Source organism: Canis lupus, chromosome 34 (genome assembly GCF_011100685.1).
Source record: "Canis lupus familiaris isolate Mischka breed German Shepherd chromosome 34, alternate assembly UU_Cfam_GSD_1.0, whole genome shotgun sequence".
NCBI classification, from domain to species: Eukaryota; Metazoa; Chordata; class Mammalia; order Carnivora; family Canidae; genus Canis; species Canis lupus.
This window is the reverse complement of record NC_049255.1, coordinates 36,755,111-36,775,063: the sequence shown is the minus strand read 5'-3', so window position 1 is coordinate 36,775,063 and position 19,953 is coordinate 36,755,111. Positions and strand designations below refer to the sequence as shown.

Sequence of the window (19,953 nt, the reverse complement as noted above, 5' to 3'; positions counted from 1 at the left end):
ACGGTATCATAAGGGCCAGGATTTTGCTTCTTATTCAGATGGGCTCTTCCAGAACAAGCATATCTCCTAGGCTACATATCACAGAGGCTTTCTTTCCTAGAATGCTATTACAGGGGGATAACACTCTAAAAGTCAACCGTGCTGCTCTCTCATTCTATTAACATCTGGAAGGTGATATATCCCCACTTTTATTTCTGGCCCAGACTGGAAGTCCACTTAAGAGCTTCCTCAAAGGAGCAGGGTAACCACGTGAGGAAGCCCTGGCTGAGAAAGCCAAGCGGGAGCAAGTGGGGCAAACAGTCCCTAACACTGGTACAGGGTGGTTAAAAAGTCAGGATCCTTGGGGGATTCCTGAGTGGCTCAGCGGTTTGGTATCTGCCTTCAGCCCAGGGCGTAATCCTGGAGACCCAGGATCGAGTCCCATGTTGGGCTCCTTGCATGGTGCGGTTAAAAAGTCAGGATCCTTGGGGGATTCCTGAGTGGCTCAGCGGTTTGGTATCTGCCTTCAGCCCAGGGCGTAATCCTGGAGACCCAGGATCGAGTCCCATGTTGGGCTCCTTGCATGGTGCCTGCTTTTCCCTCTGCCTGTGTCCCTGCCTCTCTCTCTCTCATGAATAAATGAATAATATCTTAAAAAAAAAAAAAAAAAGCCAGGATCCACAGTGTTTCCCAACAGAAAAAAGTATTTTCATCTCATCTTTCTATAGAATAAGAATGTATAAAACCACTGTGAGTGCCAAAGGTGCTAAGTAACACAAAAGAAGTTGTAACATCATTTTTTAAAAAGATTTTTTAGTAAAAGTGTTAAGAGAAACAGTCTACTAAAAGCTGTTGTCTGAAAAACACCCCCAAACTATGGAAGAAATCAACAGTTTCAAACCAAAGGTTGAATCAGTTTCCATATAAAAACTTTGGTTTAACATTCCGAAATATATCTACTTCCATGCAGTTGGGAATATCTGAATGAAGTTTTAATTTTAACTTAGGAATTACATGAAACTCAATGAAAATTGCATAACACAAAGTCCAGATTCCACCAAAGGGTAAGAGCTAATGACAGCAGAAATGATACTGGACTGCCCAAATGGACTCTGAAACCCCCTCCAAACAGGGTAACTCTTAGTAAACGAAAATGGGGAAGAGGGGATATGGTGATGACAGTTTATGTATTTAGCAGGAGGGAAATAGAAGACTTCATTTATAGAAAAGGTCTTTTTCTGTGGGGCTGAAATAGGCGTAGCTTAAAATTCTTACCTGGCAGTTCAGTTCCTCAAAAAAGCATTCAACGCTACATGCTGTGCAATTTTGGCATACGAACGTTCGTAATAAACTATCTGCTAACTCCTTCCAACTGCAATGGAATTCCATATTTTAACTCAAACCTTATAAAATGAAAAATTTTAAATAAAAAACAAATTCAGCAATTCATATTATCCAAAAACATGTCTGAAAGTCCCTTTGAATGAGCTCTGCATTTAAACTTCTGACAACTCCAATCCATTTCTAATACGTTCAGGGTGAACTCTGGGGGGTGCATATAGACAACACACATGCCCATGAACAAACACGACAAGCTCAGCCAGTGGTAGGCGCCAGGAAGAATATTTTTGAAAGGGTGATGTGACGGGGTCATCCAACAAGGCCTCGCTGGCTCTGAAGCACTTGGGAGACTCCAGGAAGGATGAGGGGGACCTTCCACACACAAAGAACAAGAGAACTTTGGAAGCAGAGGGAATAGAAAAAAGGAAGGCTCTACCATGTTAGAAAAACTAGAGGACATCCCTGTACGACCTGAGCCCAGAGGGCTGGACCAGGCCTGGAAGCAGCTGAGGTAGCAGCCAGGTGAGGCCGACTTCGGATTTGGGGTAAAAGGTCTGCACTTCACGTTCAATTCAAGAGGAAAACACAGAGGGTTTAAACAAGGTCTCCCTGGTTGCTGTGGTAAGAATGAACTGTAAGGGAACAAAAGTTAAAGCAGAGAGACTAGCTTGGGGAATAAAGACTCTATGAAAGTGTGTACACACACATACACACACAGATATAAAAACAAGCCCTGTGGGCGCCTGGGTGGCTCAGTCAGTTGAGTGTCTGCCTTTGGCTCAGATCGGGTCCTTTGACTGGTTCCCTGCTCAGTGGGGAGCCTGCTTCTCCTCTGTCCCTTCTCCCCCGCCGGCCCCCACTTATGCTAGCACGTGTATGTGTCCTTTTTCTCTCCAAAAATAAACAAAATCTTGGGATCTCTGGGTGGCACAGCGGTTTGGCGCCTGCCTTTGGCCCAGGGCGCGATCCTGGAGACCTGGGATCGAATCCCACGTCGGGCTCCCAGTGCATGGAGCCTGCTTCTCCCTCTGCCTGTGTCTCTGCCTCTCTCTCTCTCTCTCTCTCTCTGTGTGACTATCATAAATAAATAAAAATAAAAAAAAAACAAAAATAAACAAAATCTTTAAATAAATATAATTTCATATCATATAATAATCAAGTGCTGTACATGGGAAGTCTCTGTACTTTCTTCTCCATTTTGCCCATGAACCTAAAACTGCTCTTTAAAAAGTAAGCAAGGCCTACAGTAACACTGAAAATGTAGGAAAATGGTCACATTTGATAAAATGTGTTTTAGGGATCCAGAAACCTAGGACTTGTTTTGAAATCATCAATGTGATTTTCTAGACCCAAGTTTTAGTAGATGGGACTAATATCTTAAAGTTACGACTTAAGTGACAGAGAATATGCACTCAATACCCCATAGAAAAACACAGGTCTGTAACATACTTGCTCTATAATCAAAAGAATCCACAAGAGAAAGTTGTGGATCATGATAAGCATGCTTCACTGTGGTCGGATTGCTGCTGGTCAGAGACATATAGTTGTGTAGCCTGTAACATCACTTTGGACAGCAAGTAATACCAAAAGAAAGAAGTCATTCTCTACATTTAAGATTTCAACATATTTCCACGAATGTTGTGGCTCACAAAAAAAGCCAAATTCTACTAAATGGAAAATATATTTTGGTCTCCAGAGTTGTTCTCAAATAGTAAAACAACTTACCAGACATACTTAAATACTTTTTCCCAAAGTCCTTTATTTTTCTCATTTAAATTGGTTCCAAAAGGAACTGGCAGGGTATAGTATATGCTGTGAGTGAGTGATTGATATTCTTATGGAAAAAACACGTAAGTAGCTAAAACTAAAGGCTCATGACTACGGGCAGAGTTAAGTGGTTTAAATTGGACAGACTTAATGTTTTAAAATCATTAAAAGTGAGATTAGAGAAACTATTCCAAGCAGGTAACATGATGTGATTCCCTCAGCTTCTTTCCCCCTTTATTAATACCTTAAGAGCTGGTTACACGACTAAACTAGCACATTTGATACAGCTTCAACCTGGCTACAGGCAAGACTGGGAGCTACATGACTAGTACTTTAATTTCTCGATTTCCTATCTGCAGACTGGCATGGCATCTGCACCTGCTATTTTCTGTCATGTATCATCTTGGCAGATACTGGATAATCCAGCTGAGTTTTCCAGGTCTTGTCAAAACTTCATTCCTCGCGCCACCTCCCCCCCCGCCCCCAATGGCCGGATCTTCTTTTCTCTTCACTTAACCAATCCAGGCTCTGTACTTCATTATTCTCATTAACCTCTTGTTTTAGAACTCCTTATAACTGTCCAGGTCATTTTTGAAAACCTCCAGCAGATACAGGGTCCTAATTTCCTCATCCAACAGTGATCTGCTTTAAACTCTACAGTTACACAGAAGACACGTAACGTTGATACATTATTTCCCACCAAGTACCTGAAGCAGGTAAGAACCTTTATGGATTTAAAATACTATCTTATATGAAGATTAAAACCCTCCATGTCCTTCCATTCCAGGCAGAATACCCACCAAGAGGGGAAAAAGGAAATCTGTGAGACACAAGTTTTATTACCCCAGGCAGTAATCTAAAACCCAGCAACAGACAACAAGAATGCGCGACTTATAACCCCCACAACTCTGCATTTAATTCTTCAGAATTAAACCAATAAAAAAAAAAGAACTAAACCAATTAGGAGACCTCACCTACATAACAGTCACCACGAAAGGGACGTATGTAACTGATCTATAACATCAGCTATTCAGTCAATACCTAACAAGCATTGAGTATGTGGAATCTCTTTAGGAGCATTCTATAATAGTTAGTCATTACCATCACAGAATTACTAGGAATTCTTTTAAAAGCTTGGTGAGTCTGATCGCACGCTAGGTGAAAACTATCTTAGTTTCCTTTTGGTTTTTTTTGTTTTGTTTTGTTTTAAAGATTTTATTTATTTACTCATGAGAGACAGAGAGAGAGAGAGAGAGAAAGAGAGAAGCAGAGACCCAGGCAGAGGGAGAAGCAGCCTCCATGCAGGGAGCCCGACGTGGGACTCGATTCCGGTCTCCAGGATCAGGCCCTGGGCTGAAGGCGGCACTAAACCACTGGGCCACCGGGGCTGCCCTTAGTTTCCTTTTGTAAAAAAATATGTTCCAAATAGGTTTCTTTCACTTCTTGGGGAATGCCACTAACCATTCATCTGTTAAAAGTAATTAATTATACAGGGGCACCTGGGTGCCTCAATCGGTTAAACGTCTGCCTTTGACTCAGGTCATGGTCTCTGGGTCCTGGGAGCGAGCCCCACATCAGGCTCCCCACTCAACAGGGAGTCTGCTTCTCCCTCTGCCCTGCAGGTGCGTGTGAGTGTGTATGAGCTCTCTCTCTCAAGTAAATAAATCTTTAAAAAAAATAATTATCCAGACCCTGACCTTTAACTTCTATTAAATATGTCCTGAAAATACACAACCACCGTTTTACATGTTTATACACACGCACAACCGTGAGACTAATCACTTGTACTTTCAGAGTTAAAGTGAACAGTTGTTACAGCATTTAGCTTGGTGACTCGACTTCACTAGCTTAACCTACTGTGCAGAAATTTCCCCAAAGCAACCTACCTTACGGAGGAGGTAGCTCCGCTTAATGCTTCTTGGCCTATGTTATGAGAAACAGATACTCGGTACTGTTAGTGGCCATTTACATTAACTGTAGGTCACTGAAGAGGCTGTGGCTGGTGCTGAGAAAGGTGAGGGACTGCCTCAATCAGACTTGACAGCAGGCAGGCCAAGGGGCTGGCTCTGGCCAGGGTTTTAGCCTGATGAGATTGAAAGGAGCCTGGGGTAAGGCTGAAAACAGCCCCCAAAGGCTATCCACATCCCCATCTCTGGAACCAGGAATACTGCCTTTACACGGCCAAATCTTTGGAGATATGATTAAGGACTCAGAGATGTGACAATTACCCTGGATTACTTGAGTGGGCCTTCATTTAAATAGTATGTATTTGTGTAAGGAGGCAAGCAGAAAAAGATCTGACACACTGAGAGGAGAAGATGGAGCAGAGAGAGGTTGGAGGATGCTGGTCTTGAAGAGAGTGATGCGGCCACAAGCCAAGGCATGTGGCAACCAGGAAGAGCTAACCAACAGATTCTTCCCTAGAGCTTCTGGGGGGAGCTCGACCTGTCACCACCTTGGTTTCAGTCCAGTGACACTGGCTTCAGGCTTCTGACCTACAAAATGGTCCTCTCTAGATTCTCTCCAGAACTGTGGAGGTCAGGGAAGCGAATACCTAGGCTATCAGAGGTAGATGCTCCATTGTACTAAGCTTCTTCACAGACAGCAGTGAATCAGTATGAAGACAGAACAAAGCAGAACTAAATAAACTGAGTTCATACTGTGTGCCAGGGCTGTGCTGGAGCTTAATCACAAACTTTTATTCTGAGTCCATTCTCCTACTGATACAGACCTGGAATTTGCTACTGAATTTTTGGGGTGTGACAGCAGACTTTCACTACACTGTCTTATCCCAAATCTAGCACAGGGATTAAAAAAAAAAAAAAAAAAAAAAAGATGGAATATACTGACATCTATTCCTGCTCAAAAGCAGTTTCTTTGTCACAGAAACTGATGCCTATCTCTCTCTTTTGATTTTCCATTTTTTTTTCCATCTTGTGCATTAAAATGATTCCAAAATGCTGAGGGAACATCTGCTCACAACAGTATAACAGAAAGAAAGACAAGATGCTTTCCAATGAGCCTGATGGCAAAATGTTCTTTTGGTAGCAGATACTATGTACAGCCCCATAAATCTAGGCCTCAAAATATTCCCTGTAGACCTCTGAAGTCGGATAAAACTGAAAAATTACACACAGGAGTTTCCACAAAACATTCAACTCTCTAATGCCTCAAATTTTGGGGGAAAAAAAGTAATTTTCCAGGAACAAAACCACCAAGTAAATAAAGTATAATTAACATAATCGTTACCTACGATTACCACTTGTCTAGGGATGGTTTATTTTTCATTTTGGTGTCTCATTCACCAGCATTAATCAATAGGACTCTAGCCACTGTTTTCAAGTAAACATCCTGGGCACTGTGATCTTACTCCATCTTATGCCTTGGTATCTTTCTAAAACCCACCAATAACTTGCCTTAAATGGGTAACTGATCCACTGTACCCCAAAAACGTCACTTGTGGGGTGCCCGCATGACACAGTGCTAACCCATGAAGCATCTGATCAGGGGTCCTGGGATTGAGCCCCAGGTTAGGCTCCCTGCTCAACGGGGGGGCCGCTTCTCCCACTGACCCTCCCCTCACCATGTGCACCCGCTCTCTCTCAAATAAATAAAATCTTAAGAAATCACTTGTCATATGCTGACTACAAAAACTAACCTATTCATTGGGCAAATCATCTGCATTTCTCAGGGTTCACGGTTTTCTCTTCCCAAGCCTCTTAGTCTTTCTTGACATTTAAAGAGGAAAATAACACTGAAAGAGCATCGCAATAGGAGAAAAATAGAGATACACCTCGCAGGATACTTAGGATTATCAACCACTGGGGATCTGGAACGCATTATGAGTTGAATCATAAAATTTCTTTTTTTTAAATCCTACAGTTTCTAATATTCAATTGTTTTTGGCCAAAAAACAAAACAAAACAAAAAACAAGAAACAAGTTTCCTATGGGCCTATTCAATATGATGAATGAACCCTGCAGATAGTTCTGAGCGTCACTCTAAGTATCAGGCTCTCCTCACACACCAAACCTCTACTGGAGCTATGAACACCAGCCACCTGGACACATCCTCCCTATCCTCCTCCCCGGGGCTGTTTACTCACTGGGGAGGAGATTGCCGAAGAACAACATGGACAAAAGGGGTGAGCAGGAAGGATACGGAAAAAATAAGGGGGCACAGATAACCAACCATGTGGATCACGCTCCTGTAAAAGAAGGGCCAGGAACTTATACTGAAGAGCTCTCTCTATCCCTTTCTTCCGATGAACTCAACGAGCCTGAAACCTAGTCTTAAGAGCAAGTCTTGAACTTTTATTCTTCAAAAGTAACAATCAAGTAGTGGAAAACATTCTTTTACTTCCTTGAAAGCAAAACGAAATGAAAACACCCCAGTAGTAAATGAACAAATGAATGAATTAAAAAGTTCTGGATTTTAAAAGGCCAGAGTATTAGTGATGATAAATAAGGCAGGTCAAGGAAGGCAGGTATACAGAGTAGGGGGAGAAAAGAATTCACAGAATTTTAAAATGCAAGGAATAAGTAAAGTAGGACAAAAAGAGAAGAATGTGTGAGAATCCTAATTTCTGGATATAAAGCATCCCATGGATTATCCAATTCAGGAAACCAAACTTCTGAAAGCTTAAGTAGAGAGACTAATGTATAAAAGAGGACTGTGAGTATCTCCCATTCCAACTATGGGTAGCGTGAACACAGAATGCTAATCAACTGGCCTTGAAATGATTTAGAAGAAATGATGCAGAAAACAGGCATATATGCACTGCAGAATCGTGCAAATCAGGAGAAAATCCTACTGATTCTACAAGGCATGGATCTTTACTACCTAAAATATAACCTTTCTTTGTGAAACACTAATACAGGAGTTACTTAACAAACCTAATAGAGACAGCTCTGCCCTCATGCATGATCTTCTAGATGGTGTTGAACCCACTAAATCCAGAGAAACTGATGGAGAATAACACTTCACAGACACGGAAACCTTCAAGGAGATGCCTCACTTCAAACTGAAAACTGTCTGCAATCAAATTGGAGCCATTCTTTCATGGGTGAGACTGTGAATAGTAAATAATATTAATGGTGTTAGCGCATTTCGAAAAAAAAAAACTTGATCGCTGAAGAATTAAGGCATTAATAACCATTTCTCACTGAAGTAACACATGATTTTTAGCAGCTTTCAAGAGATGCTGATATATTATGAATTTTCTTGGAGCAACAGTCCACCAAAATATAAATCTTCGTGAAAGACTAAATATTTTTTTAATGTGCTTGGCAAAATACTTAAATAGTTTTGAGGAACTCAGTGAACCAAAATATGGCAATTTCTCCATTCCTCTTGGTTTTAAGGATCTTGCTGTTCCATATAATAATTTGTGTCTTTTCAAATAATAGGGGAAAATAGGTCAATGTAAGTTTGCTGTGTGAATTAAAACTAGCAGTAATAAATGCATTTCTGAAAATTCAACAACGACGACGACAACTGCTAGTAGACACAGCTCTTCCCTCCTTTTCCTCATCTTGCTTTCATAGTGTAGTTCTAACATGTCTAGAAAGTGAAATTTGGTCATTTAATAGAAACGCCATCCATACTACTTCCTACTATATATAAAGGTAAGTAAAAGAGAACTTTTTCCATTCAGGAAAAAAAAAAAAAAAAAAAAAAAAAAACAAAACTGCATTTCCAGTCACCTCAGTTACTAAAGTCACTTCAGTAACAGGACCTGAAAGTAATTACACCATCTTCAATTAAAGCAGGTTACTTTGAACAAAATCACAGTAACTCAAGGAGAAGGGCCAGGAACTTATACTGAGTTAGTTAGAACTTATCCTTGTTAGTTTTTAAGCTAAAACCAAAAAAAGGGGGAAACTACTGAATTTCCAGTTTTTAAGCACATCCCAACTCTGAAAATATCACTTTAACTACATGTCACTATTCAAAAACCTAATACTTCAATCTAATGTACTGCTAACTCCTTTCAGACGTCTATGTAGAAGACTTCATTTCTAATTTGCTTATCAATTCAACATACCCTGGCAGTAGATGCTCTAAGCCAGCACAGGAGGAAGGCCTGTTAGGAAAGTCCAGATAGGAAAAGCATTTTATTCACACGGAAATTTTGTTCAAAGTGAAGCCGCCAGTAAAAGGGCTCAAGGACCACAAAAGAGCAAACAGGCTTTCCCCTCTCCACCCTACTCCTCTGGAAAATGTTAACCTAGCAAGAGAAGTGGAAGGTACAGAAATGAAACCATGAATCCCCTCTGATTTTCTATCTCTTTGTTTTTCCTAAATTAATGTTATTCCACATTCCATCTAATCTTCCCTGTCTACTGCATTTATTCCTTTCATTCTACTTGTTTTCCTACTTTTACCACTTCCTTTTATTTCACTGTTGCCATTCCCCCGAGGTCCTTCTCATTTCTCTCTGGCCTCCTTATTTTCCAGTCTTCCTAAACCATCACAATTCCCTTTTGTGCCTGGAACAAATCATCCCCACCACTATGACCTGGTCTTTCCTGCCCCCTTTCTGAGCAGAACACCTACATGGAAAAGCCCCATTCTTCTGATGCAGCTGGAAAGGAGTGCCGATCTTGGCGGGAAGCAGAGTTAGTTTTTTGAAATGCAAATTCAGCACCAGAGGGGGGAGAAAAAAGAGGAAATCTTATAATCAACTACAGAGACATTTACACTGTTGACTTTGTAAATCCTCAATCAGAAGCACTAAGCTAGCATCACCATTGTTTCCCTTGGACCGGTCCTATTTCACACATGTATTCTCCACTCTTCTTAACAGAATTTCAAGGTCTTATTAAAGCACCCCAAACTGGAACAGGGTGATACAGTCTGTGACACGGTGGTGTGTTGGGTTGGGCAAATTAAATTTAAACTAAAAGCCAAGGCTGCTCATGGCAAAAAAAGGATGCTCTATATAATAAATGCACTTGCAATGTGACTACAATTGTCACACTATAATAAGCTGGGCCTCCAAAGCCCTCTTCATATAGCAGTTACAGGAGGGATCCCAGAGGACCCTTCCACGGAAGGAGATCCAGTGACAGGATCCAGGCCGACATAACAGTTGGAAAGTTGCCAAAATTCCATCACAAATGGTGAGACTATTTCAGATGGAGTATTAATAGAAACGGTTTCTGGTTCCACACAGCATGTGGTGGCCAGCCTCTGTGATGCCACCCTACCCCATGACGATCTTCTCCTGGTATTCATTACCTCTGGGCCTTCCACAATGTACCAACAGACACAATATATGACCAACAGGATATGAGCAATGGGATGTGGAAGTGATGGCTGTACGACTTCTGAGGTATAAGGAAAAACTGTGAAAGATTATGAAACCTAGTGGGTTTCCTAGTTAGCTTATCCTCTTGGGTTAACCTAACTATGCTACAGCAAGTAATATCAGTGTTGGCAAAATAAATATAGGCCAGCTGTCGTTAGCCCGAATCATCTCCGGCTAACCTCCTTCCCTTTTTTCCCCCAACACTAGCAAAATTGATTTGAAGCAGTCAATATGTTGAGCAAGTTCAAACATGGACCCAGGCTGGCCCAGCATGCTCTCTGCTCCTCAATCTCAGAAGAAGGCAGAGGAATGATGAGGAGAAAGGACGGGACTGCCTTCTTGCTCAGGATTCTTCGGGTTGTTAGGAGTAGCAATGGTGAAGAGAATTTGGGGGGGACTGGATGCTCCACAGAATCCTCTTGAATCTCAAGTCCTTGGCAGTCAGTATTACTCAATGCTGACCCAGCCTGCAGGATGCCTCGCCCTTCGGCACTCTGAGGGGTACGCTCCCAGGAAGCTGGGGTTCTGCTAACATGACCCACAGGAGGCAGTTCTCAGAAGCAGAAAAATGTCATGGTCTTTCTTCCCCCATGCCCTGTAACGCTGTTAAAGCACATAGTGAAGGAAATCGTGTGGACAGCTCGCGATAGTCTCTGAAGTAAGTGCTATTATTACCCCCATTTTAGACACACGAGGAGAAACTGAAGCTTTGGGAGATGAACTCTCTTGCTCAGAGGCACAGAGCTCACAAGCGGCAGAGCTGGGACAAAACCTAGACCTGCTTCTAAGTCTGGCACATTTGTGATGATGACCTCTGATCCCAGTAAAATCAGAATTCAACGTCACTAAATGAGAGAACAGCATATAAAAGTTCCAATTCAATAAAACTGAAGGTTATGTATGTACCAGAAACAAACCATATCATCACTTATACCTGCTGTTTAAAGGGCTCTTGGGAATGCCATGTATTTAGCCAACACGGGTTCTGATGTCATCTAAGTGCCTCTGCAACCAGTTCCCAATAAAGCAAAAAAGGCAGAGAAAATAATATGGGTGCGCGGAGTTAAGTACTACATATGGTAGAAACTAATCAAAATTCTGCCCTCAGTCTTCGGGTGAACGTTCATTTCAAAAGAGAACTCAAAGAATGTTTTCACATGTTATCTGTCTTTTCCTATGCAAGGGAAAAATGTCAGCCTTCAAGTATGATTTAATGGGTTAAGACTTCTTAAATTGACATGGCAAAAATATCTCATCCTGTCTGTTCAGAGAATCATGTCGTTAACATCTTTAAAACATTCCAGACTGTGAGAACAATGCTGGGGGGGGGGGGGGCGGGGAAGAGGGCAAAAGGCAAAGAGATAAGTGATGTGGCTCGATAAAGACACACCTACACACACTACTCATCAGCTACAACTTGGGCCACCCTAGTTCCCTCTTTGTGGAGCCACCAGTGGGCCTTTGCACCAGCAAAGTCAGTCAAACACCTCCATAAGGAAAAAAAAAATCTGGCACCCTGGAATCCTAGCAGAAAAAGGAGTTATTCGCCCTTTGATTTCTCCGGCTCTGGCCTTGAGCGGATAATGCCCAGGTCGGAAAGCACATGTCAACAAGCGGCGCATTCCTTCTGCAGACTTCTATCCCCGGGCTCGTCTCCTCTGCATCCCACACGTAGGCAGCTGTTGCAGGAAGTCTGCTCAGACCTCAAGCAGCACTGCTCAGAGGTCTCCAAGACCTGGACGGCGCTGGCTGGCCACATTTGAAATGGAAAAGAGGGTGTTAACTGCCCAGTTTCCTGCTAGAAAGAATGTCTCTTGCATTTTGAGCCAGGGGTCCACATAGCGTCCTTCAAAAGAAAAAAAAAAAATAGAAGTTATTTGGGCTTGTTTGGACTATTTTCACTTTCAGACTGTACTTGGCAGAAAGATGGGGTGAATTCCACTGACCTGAGCTCACTTTTAATTTTTTTCGTGTTTTCTTGATATTTTTGCCATGCTTAGGATTCATCCACAGCTGCAGACAAGTGAAAACACACAGGATTTATCTGCAACTACAGACCTGAGAGATGAAGCCCTGATGGGAATCCATCTAGAGGGCTGCACGTTTTCAAGCGCAGTGGAGAAAGCACGCAGCGCAGGAGGAAGGAACGAGCCCCCTGCCCTTCCACAACCAAACAGCCTGCCTGAGCACACCTAGAGGGGTACATGCTCTGGAGACAGAAGAGGTTGCAGGTGTAGGGAGCTACCAGCCACTTGCGAAGTGTGCGAGCCCCCTACGTAGCTTACACAGAAAAGCACCAGTGTTGTCTCTTACAGGGAGCCAAGACCAGAAGAGATTCCAGAACAAAATCTGCCTCGACTCCCAACATTCCAGACCTTATTAACATTAGGTTCCTCCTTCCAAACAAAGGGGACCACTGTGGCCCTCCGCAGGTGCATGTAGCCACCCCCTCCGGGGCCTGTGCCATCCAGCAGGAGGATAAACTCCAAGGCCTCCCTAATGTCCACAATCTCAGACCTCTAGAGGAAAACGCCACCCCCAAACTTACTACTGTAACTCTCCTAGGCGGAATGAATAAGCTTTCCAGCTAAGTTTGGGTAAACAGACCCTGGTGGCAGGTTCTGGTTTCTGAGCAGGGATAGCAAAATATAAGAGATTAAAAAAAAAAAAAAAAAAAAGGTCAAGGAAGAGGAGGAATTAGGATACAAGAATCTGATAATAGGGGAAACTTGTTAGGGTCAGAAGGCAATTTGTGATGTCCAAAGGAGAAAAGCCTAAGAATAATGCTTTTGTCACCAGCTTCCAGTGTTACAATCAGAAATTATGACTCTCTGTGGTGGAATTTCATCTAAAGTATAACTGAATCTTTGGATTGTCAACAATTCCAAAGGGCAAAGGTCAAATGCCAAAAGTATGCTGTATCCTCATTTTCTTCTATATTTGGAATTCTTAGCATTTTGTCCCAATTCTTTTCCACACGACAGTGAAAATTCTAGAGGTCTCCACATCAGTTACTACCTATAGGTCGGCGGCACACATGGAACTCTTACACCAACAGTATAGGCTGAGGGCCCTACCGGTGTACCACAAAAGGCCTATGCTTCCCCTTAAATCAGGCATTTTAACTGAATGCCTCCTGGAGTCCCCTCCCTTTTAAAATTTCACTCACGAATTGTGTGGCATTCAAAGGGCCAGAGGCTCTCAAGTGTTACTGTCCCCACTCCCCATCTTTTTAGAGCCTAGGGAAACACAGATAGCTGGTTTGGGTCTGGGGCAGACCATGAGTGTACGTGTATCTTACCAGCCCCTCCCTGGTGCTGAGGTCCAGATGAGGGCCTCACCTCAGGGGAAGCCTTGTGGAATGCTAACAAGGACCCAGGTCCCCTGCTCCAACCATAGCGGCACCAACTCTACCTGCTTTCAGGTATATATGTGCCCAAACGTGTAGGAGGGTGGTATGGGATAAGGATCTGTATTTAGATAAGGATCTACACAAGACTGATAAAGGAGGAGCTACTCATGGGTAAGATTTTGAAAATCATTGACCCTAATTCACCAGTTCATCTTACTAAGGGAAAACTGAGGCCTAGGGAAACATAACTACCATCTCTCACAATTCTGCTAGGGTTTGAAGATGAACAAGTAACGAGTGAGAAAGATATCCTCACTCCTGGGGTAAACCCACAGATGAGGTAAAGGTCAGCAGACATGGACACACAGTGGAGATCGTGATTCCACAATCAAACATGTACTCCCTTTCTTCCCCTGTCCTATCCCAGACACAGACAGACAGACACAGACACACACACCCATAATTAAAGACACTGCTTAGGTCTCTTTCATTTTACTAGACAGTGGGACCTCACAAAGTTTTTATTTTTCACTCTGGACTCCCTTAGTCCTTTCAAAAACAGTATCAGCAGATAACCTTGTTCGCTTTTCTGAAGATGTATGTAACGGGACTACAATTCTGATCGAAAATTGCAGGATTTCAGTTTCAAACCCATAACCACTGGGTAACTTCCTTACTGTCATATGCTTAGGTTCTTACTGAGGATAAAAGGGAAGGAATGAAACTTCCTTCCCACCCAGTGACGCACACCAGTAAGTTCTTTAGTCTCCGTGATGAAAGATGACAGGACAATTTTAACTGGGTCTTGGCCACAGAATAGTCTCAAGGCCCATCAATTGGGCAATATTCTGCTGATGAGAACAAATTTTCCCATAGCCTATGATTCAGCAATTCCACTTTGGAGTATTCATCCAAAGAAAACAAAACCACTAATTTGAAAAGATATATGCAGCCCTGTGTTCACTGCAGCATTACTTATAGTAGCTACAACATGGAAGCAACCCAAGTGTTCACTGGCAGGTGAACTGAAGAGAGTATGTGGTGTGTACACACACACACACACACACACACAGGAATATTACTCAACCATAAAAAAGAATGAAATCTTGCCATTTGCAACAACATGAATGCCCCTAGAGGGTACCGTGCTGAGTTAGAGAACGACAAATACTGTATTTTACTTATATGTGGAATCTTAAAAAAAAAACAAAAAACAAATGAACAAATAAAACCAAACCAATACAGAGAATAGATTGGTGGTTGCCAGAGAGGAAGAGGGTTAGTTGATGAGGGAAACTGTTGAAGGGGATCGAGATGCACAGACTTGCAGCTATAACATAGGTAGGTTACAGGGAGGCAATGTGTGGCATGGTGACTACAGCCAAGAATGTTGTATTGCAGGCACGTGGCTGGCTCAGTCAGTTAAGCGTCAGCCTTCACTGCAGGTCATGATCTCAGAGTCCTGGGATCAAGCCCCACATCAAGCTCATCCCTGCTCAGTGGGGAGCCTGCTTCTTCTTCCTCCTCTGACCCTCCCCCCCTGCTCGTGCCCACACACTCTCTCTCAAATAAATAAATAATTAATCTTTTAAAAAAAGATTAAAAAAAAAGAATACTGTATTGCAAATTTGAGAATTGCTAAGAAAGTGAATCTTTAAAATTCTCATGACAAGAAAATCTTTTTTTAACTTTATGTGGTGACAGACAGTGACCAGACGGACTGTCGTGACCATTTAGCAATGTACGCAAATGTCCAGGAATGCAGGGTGTAGCCTTCCAAGTGTTAGAAGGAAGGCGCTTCTGGCTTACAGGGGAAGGAGCTGCAGGAGGAGGGCTTGAAAGGGAAGAAAGAAGGCAGAGAGATCCCGGTTTAGAGAATGGGATGTCCTGGATGCAAGGTGATCCTACGACTACAGGAGGGAGACAGCAACAAGGGTGACCGTTATGTTGAGGTGTTAAGAATTGAACTAGGCTACTTTTAATATTTAATAGAGAATTAAAATACCAATTTTACAGATGATGATACAGAGATTCAGGGAATACTAAAAGCAAATAGTTAGCAAGTGACAAAGCCGGATCAAGTCTAGGCCAAGTATGCCTGCTAACAAAGTCCCACCACCCTATGCCCACAACACACCATTAACTCCAAGGTAATACAAAGAAACAAGAAGCCTACATGTCCCTGAGGGTGACGTGGGCCTCTGTCCTGCCTCGGCTGTTTTCTTGAAGGTAACAGTAAATGAAAGGAGGGGCCGGCTGCAGAGCAGTACCCTTAGAGGTACAGCAGCTCTTCCTAGGGACAGAAACGGTACAACAGCTCAGTGTGTGTGTTCAAACAGAAGACCTGTTCTAGAAAACAAACCAATTAAGAATACAGAATTCATTCCACAAATATTTGCTGTGTACCTACTGTGTACCAGACACAGTTTCAGTAGGTGAGAATGGCGAAGTAAAGTTCCTACCTCCTGTCGTGTGCAACTTACTGAACCACAGCTACCATAACCATCCTTAATTTTAGGACAGTAGTTCTTTATGTTGGCGGACATTATTCCCAGGGGAGGCCTGATTAAAACAACAAGTATCATGAAGCCAGATCAGGTGAAGAGATTCTGATTTAGTAAGTCTGAAAATGAGGTTTAGAGATCTACTTTGGTTTTTTGGTTTGTTTCTGAATCCAGAATGTGATTTTATTTCATTCTACTATATTTTCTTCAATTATACTCTTGTCTATACATTGATTCATTTGCTTATTCTTTAGTACTTTATTCTATCTTTAAAAAATAGCTGACTCATTTGTTTTTTTTTTTTTTTCTTTTAAAATATTTACAACTGAAGTTTGCACTTCCTAATCCTCTTTATGTACCGCCTCCCCACCCCCCCCAGGTCCCCTCTGGCAACCACCAGTTTCTTCTCTGTATTTAAGAGTCTATTTTTGTTTTTTAGATTCCACATATAAGTGAAATCACATGGTTATTTGTCTTTCTCTGATTTATTTTACTTAATAATGCCATCCATGTTGTTCCAAGTGGCAAGATCTCATTCTTTTTTATGGCTGGGTAATATTCCATTTTATGGATTATATATACCACTCTTCTCTCTCTATCCATACATCTATCGATGGATATGTGGGCTGCTTCCATATCTTGGCTAATGTAAATAGCACTGCAATAAATACAGGGGTATGTATTGTTCCAAATTAGTGTTTTTCTTTGGGTAAACAGTCACAGTTTTAATTTTTTGAGGAACCCCCATAGCATTTTCCACAATGGCTGCACCAGTTTACACTTCCATAAGCAGTGCTTAAGGGTTCCTTTCTCTCTTTGTGCTCACCAACACTTGTTATTTCTTGTCTTTTTGATATTAGTCATTCTGACTGGTATGAGTCCACATCTCATGGTTTTGGTTTGTGTTTCCTAATGAGCATCTTTTCAGGCACCTGTTGGCCATCTTTATGTCTTCTTTGGAAAAAAGTCCATGCAGGTCCTCTGCCTATTTTTTCATCGGATTGTTTTTGGGTGTTGAGTCATATAAGTTCTTTATATATTTTGGATATGAACCCTTTATCAGACGTATCTTTTGCAAATGTCTTCTATTCAGTAAATTGCCTTTTACTTTTGTTCGCAAAAGCTTTTCATTTTTGTGTAGTCCCAATCGTTCATTTTTGTTTTTGTTTCTCTCTTGCCTGAGGAGACATGTTCATAAATACACTAAGGCCCAAATCCACAGATTATTGCCTATGTCTTCTTTTTAAGAGTGTTATGGTTTAGGGTCTCACATTTAGGTCTTTAATCCATTTTTAATTTATTTTTGTGTATGGTATAAGAAAGTGGTCCAGCTTCATTCTTTTTCATGTAACTGTCTAGTTTTCCCAGCACCATTTATAAAAAAGACTTTTTTCCTCATTGTATATTCTTGTCTTCTTTGTCACAGATTAGCTAATCATAGGGACACCTGGGTGGCTCAGTGGTTGGGCTTCTGCCTTTGGCTCAGGGCGTGATCCTGGAGTCCCGGGATCGAGTCCCACATCGGGTTCCCTGCATGGAGCCTGCTTCTCCCTCTGCCTGTGTCTCTGCCTCTCTCTCTCTCTCTCTCTCTCTCTCTCTCTGTGTCTTTCATGAATATAAAATCTTAAAAAAAAAAAAAGATTAATTGACCATAAGCATAGGTTTATTTTTGCAGTCTTTATTCTGTTGCACTGATCTATTTTTCTGCTAATACCAGACTGTTTTGATTATTATAGCATTGTAGTGTATCTTGAAATCTGGGTTTGTGATACATTCAGCTTTGTTGTTCTTTCTCAAGATTTCTCTGGCTATTTGAGATCCACACAAATGTTAGGATTATTTGTTCTCGTTTCTGTGAAAAATGTTATTGGTATTTTGATAGGGATTGCACTGAATCTGTGTATGGATAGTTTGAACATTTTAATTTTTAATTCTTCAATCTCTAAGTATAGAATATCTTTCCATTTCCATCAATTTCTTTTTTGGTGTCTTCTTCAATTCCTTCCATCAATGTCTTAGCTTTCAGAATAAAGGTCTTTTACCTCCTTGGAATGTGGTCTTCTCAGATTGGCAAGTTTTTTCAGTAATATGCATTTAAGGTGGCTTTACCTCTTTTCATGCTTTAACAGCATTAGGAAATATTCCATTGTCTGCATATACCACAGTTCGTTTACTTACTGGAGGACATCTACGTTGCTTCCAAGTTTTGCCAATTATGAATACTGCTGCTATAAACACTTCTGTGTCAGTTTTTGTCAGGACTTGAGTTTTCATTTTTGAAAATGAATACTCAGTTTTTAAATCCAATGTGTAAACCTCTCAGATCCTTATGGAAATGAGGCAGAAAACATAATACTCTATCTGATTATTTCGTGGCTAAACCATATGGAGTGTTGTACTTAGAGTGGTTTTGAGGAGGTAAATAATGCAATGAGAAAAGAAGCAATAGACCAAGTTCAGACTAAATCTGAGAAAATAATTTTTTTCTAATTTTTCATTGTAAAACACACACTCCCCTAAGTGCATAAAGTGATCTTACTGTTACTATCATCATCATCATGTTTTCTATAAAACAGCAAAGAGCTTAAGGTGCTCAAAATAATTATACTCTCATTCATTATGTATAAGACCAAAATGTTTGTAAACACATAAATGTTAGGAAACATTTCAGTTTCCTAACTAAATTCATGCTTTGTTAAATAGTATAAGAATAATGCATGATAACTACATAAAACTTTGAAAAAATATAGCAAAGTATAATGAACAAAATTAAAAGCATCTATAATACATTTCACTCTGAGAAATTACTGGTTGCTTTTTACTGTATCTTACTATTCCTGTTTTTAATGCTACAATTCACTCATAAATAAAATGGGGGGAAATGCTAATGACAACAGCTGGTTTTACCTCAGTTTCCTCAGCCCCCAAAGAATCCAGTCTTCCCCAAGAATCCAGTCTTCCCTACACAAATATACACAAATTCTGTCTTTGTCATTCACAAACACATTCTCACACACACAGTCCCATTCCTACCTGGATGAGGTCTGATAAAAGGCAGGTGCATATTTAATGAGGGCTATAATCACTTCTTATCCTGGCTTTTATAGTTGCTCATGTCTTTCAGATTTATATTTGAAAACTCACATAGCTTTTAAAAATGTTCCCTTATTCTGTTTCAATTAAGTCAGCCTTCTCCACATGCCTACATCAAAATCCTGTTTTTAACTCCTGTGGCATCAAGAGGTTGTTTCTAAATCTTGGCTAAACACTTGATTCCAAGCACATATACCTTCTTCCCCAAATTAACCGATCCACAGCCCCAAGAGTAATCAACAAAAACAAAAAGCCAAAAAAACACATGCCCTTTGGAGCTGATGTCTCATATGGAGTGACCTTACTTCTTCCATCTCACGCCTGGGCAGTGAATACTTTATTCAGCAGGCAAAGGTGGTGGTGGTAAGCTAGAACGGATGCCTGAAACTAAGCAGACATGTATTCCTATTCCACAATGATAAATTTCACTACAGAACCAAGTAATTACATGTGGTTTTATGAGGTGTAATTATTTTCAGAGTTAAACTAGCCCTACACTTCTCAGAAAGGCTCTTTTACTTTGGATCTCCTCCCTGTCTGTCTATTTGGAGGGAGACAACAGGAAGTGGGCTAATGTGACAAAACCCATTCGGGTCCTGGTTTCC

The 19,953-nt window shown here is 41.3% G+C and overlaps 1 protein-coding gene across 1 annotated transcript in view; it reads right to left on the bottom strand.

The window, feature by feature from the left end:
- FNDC3B (fibronectin type III domain containing 3B) overlaps positions 1-19,953 on the bottom strand; it is a 339,739-nt gene that overhangs the window by 116,183 nt on the left and 203,603 nt on the right. The window lies entirely within an intron of this gene.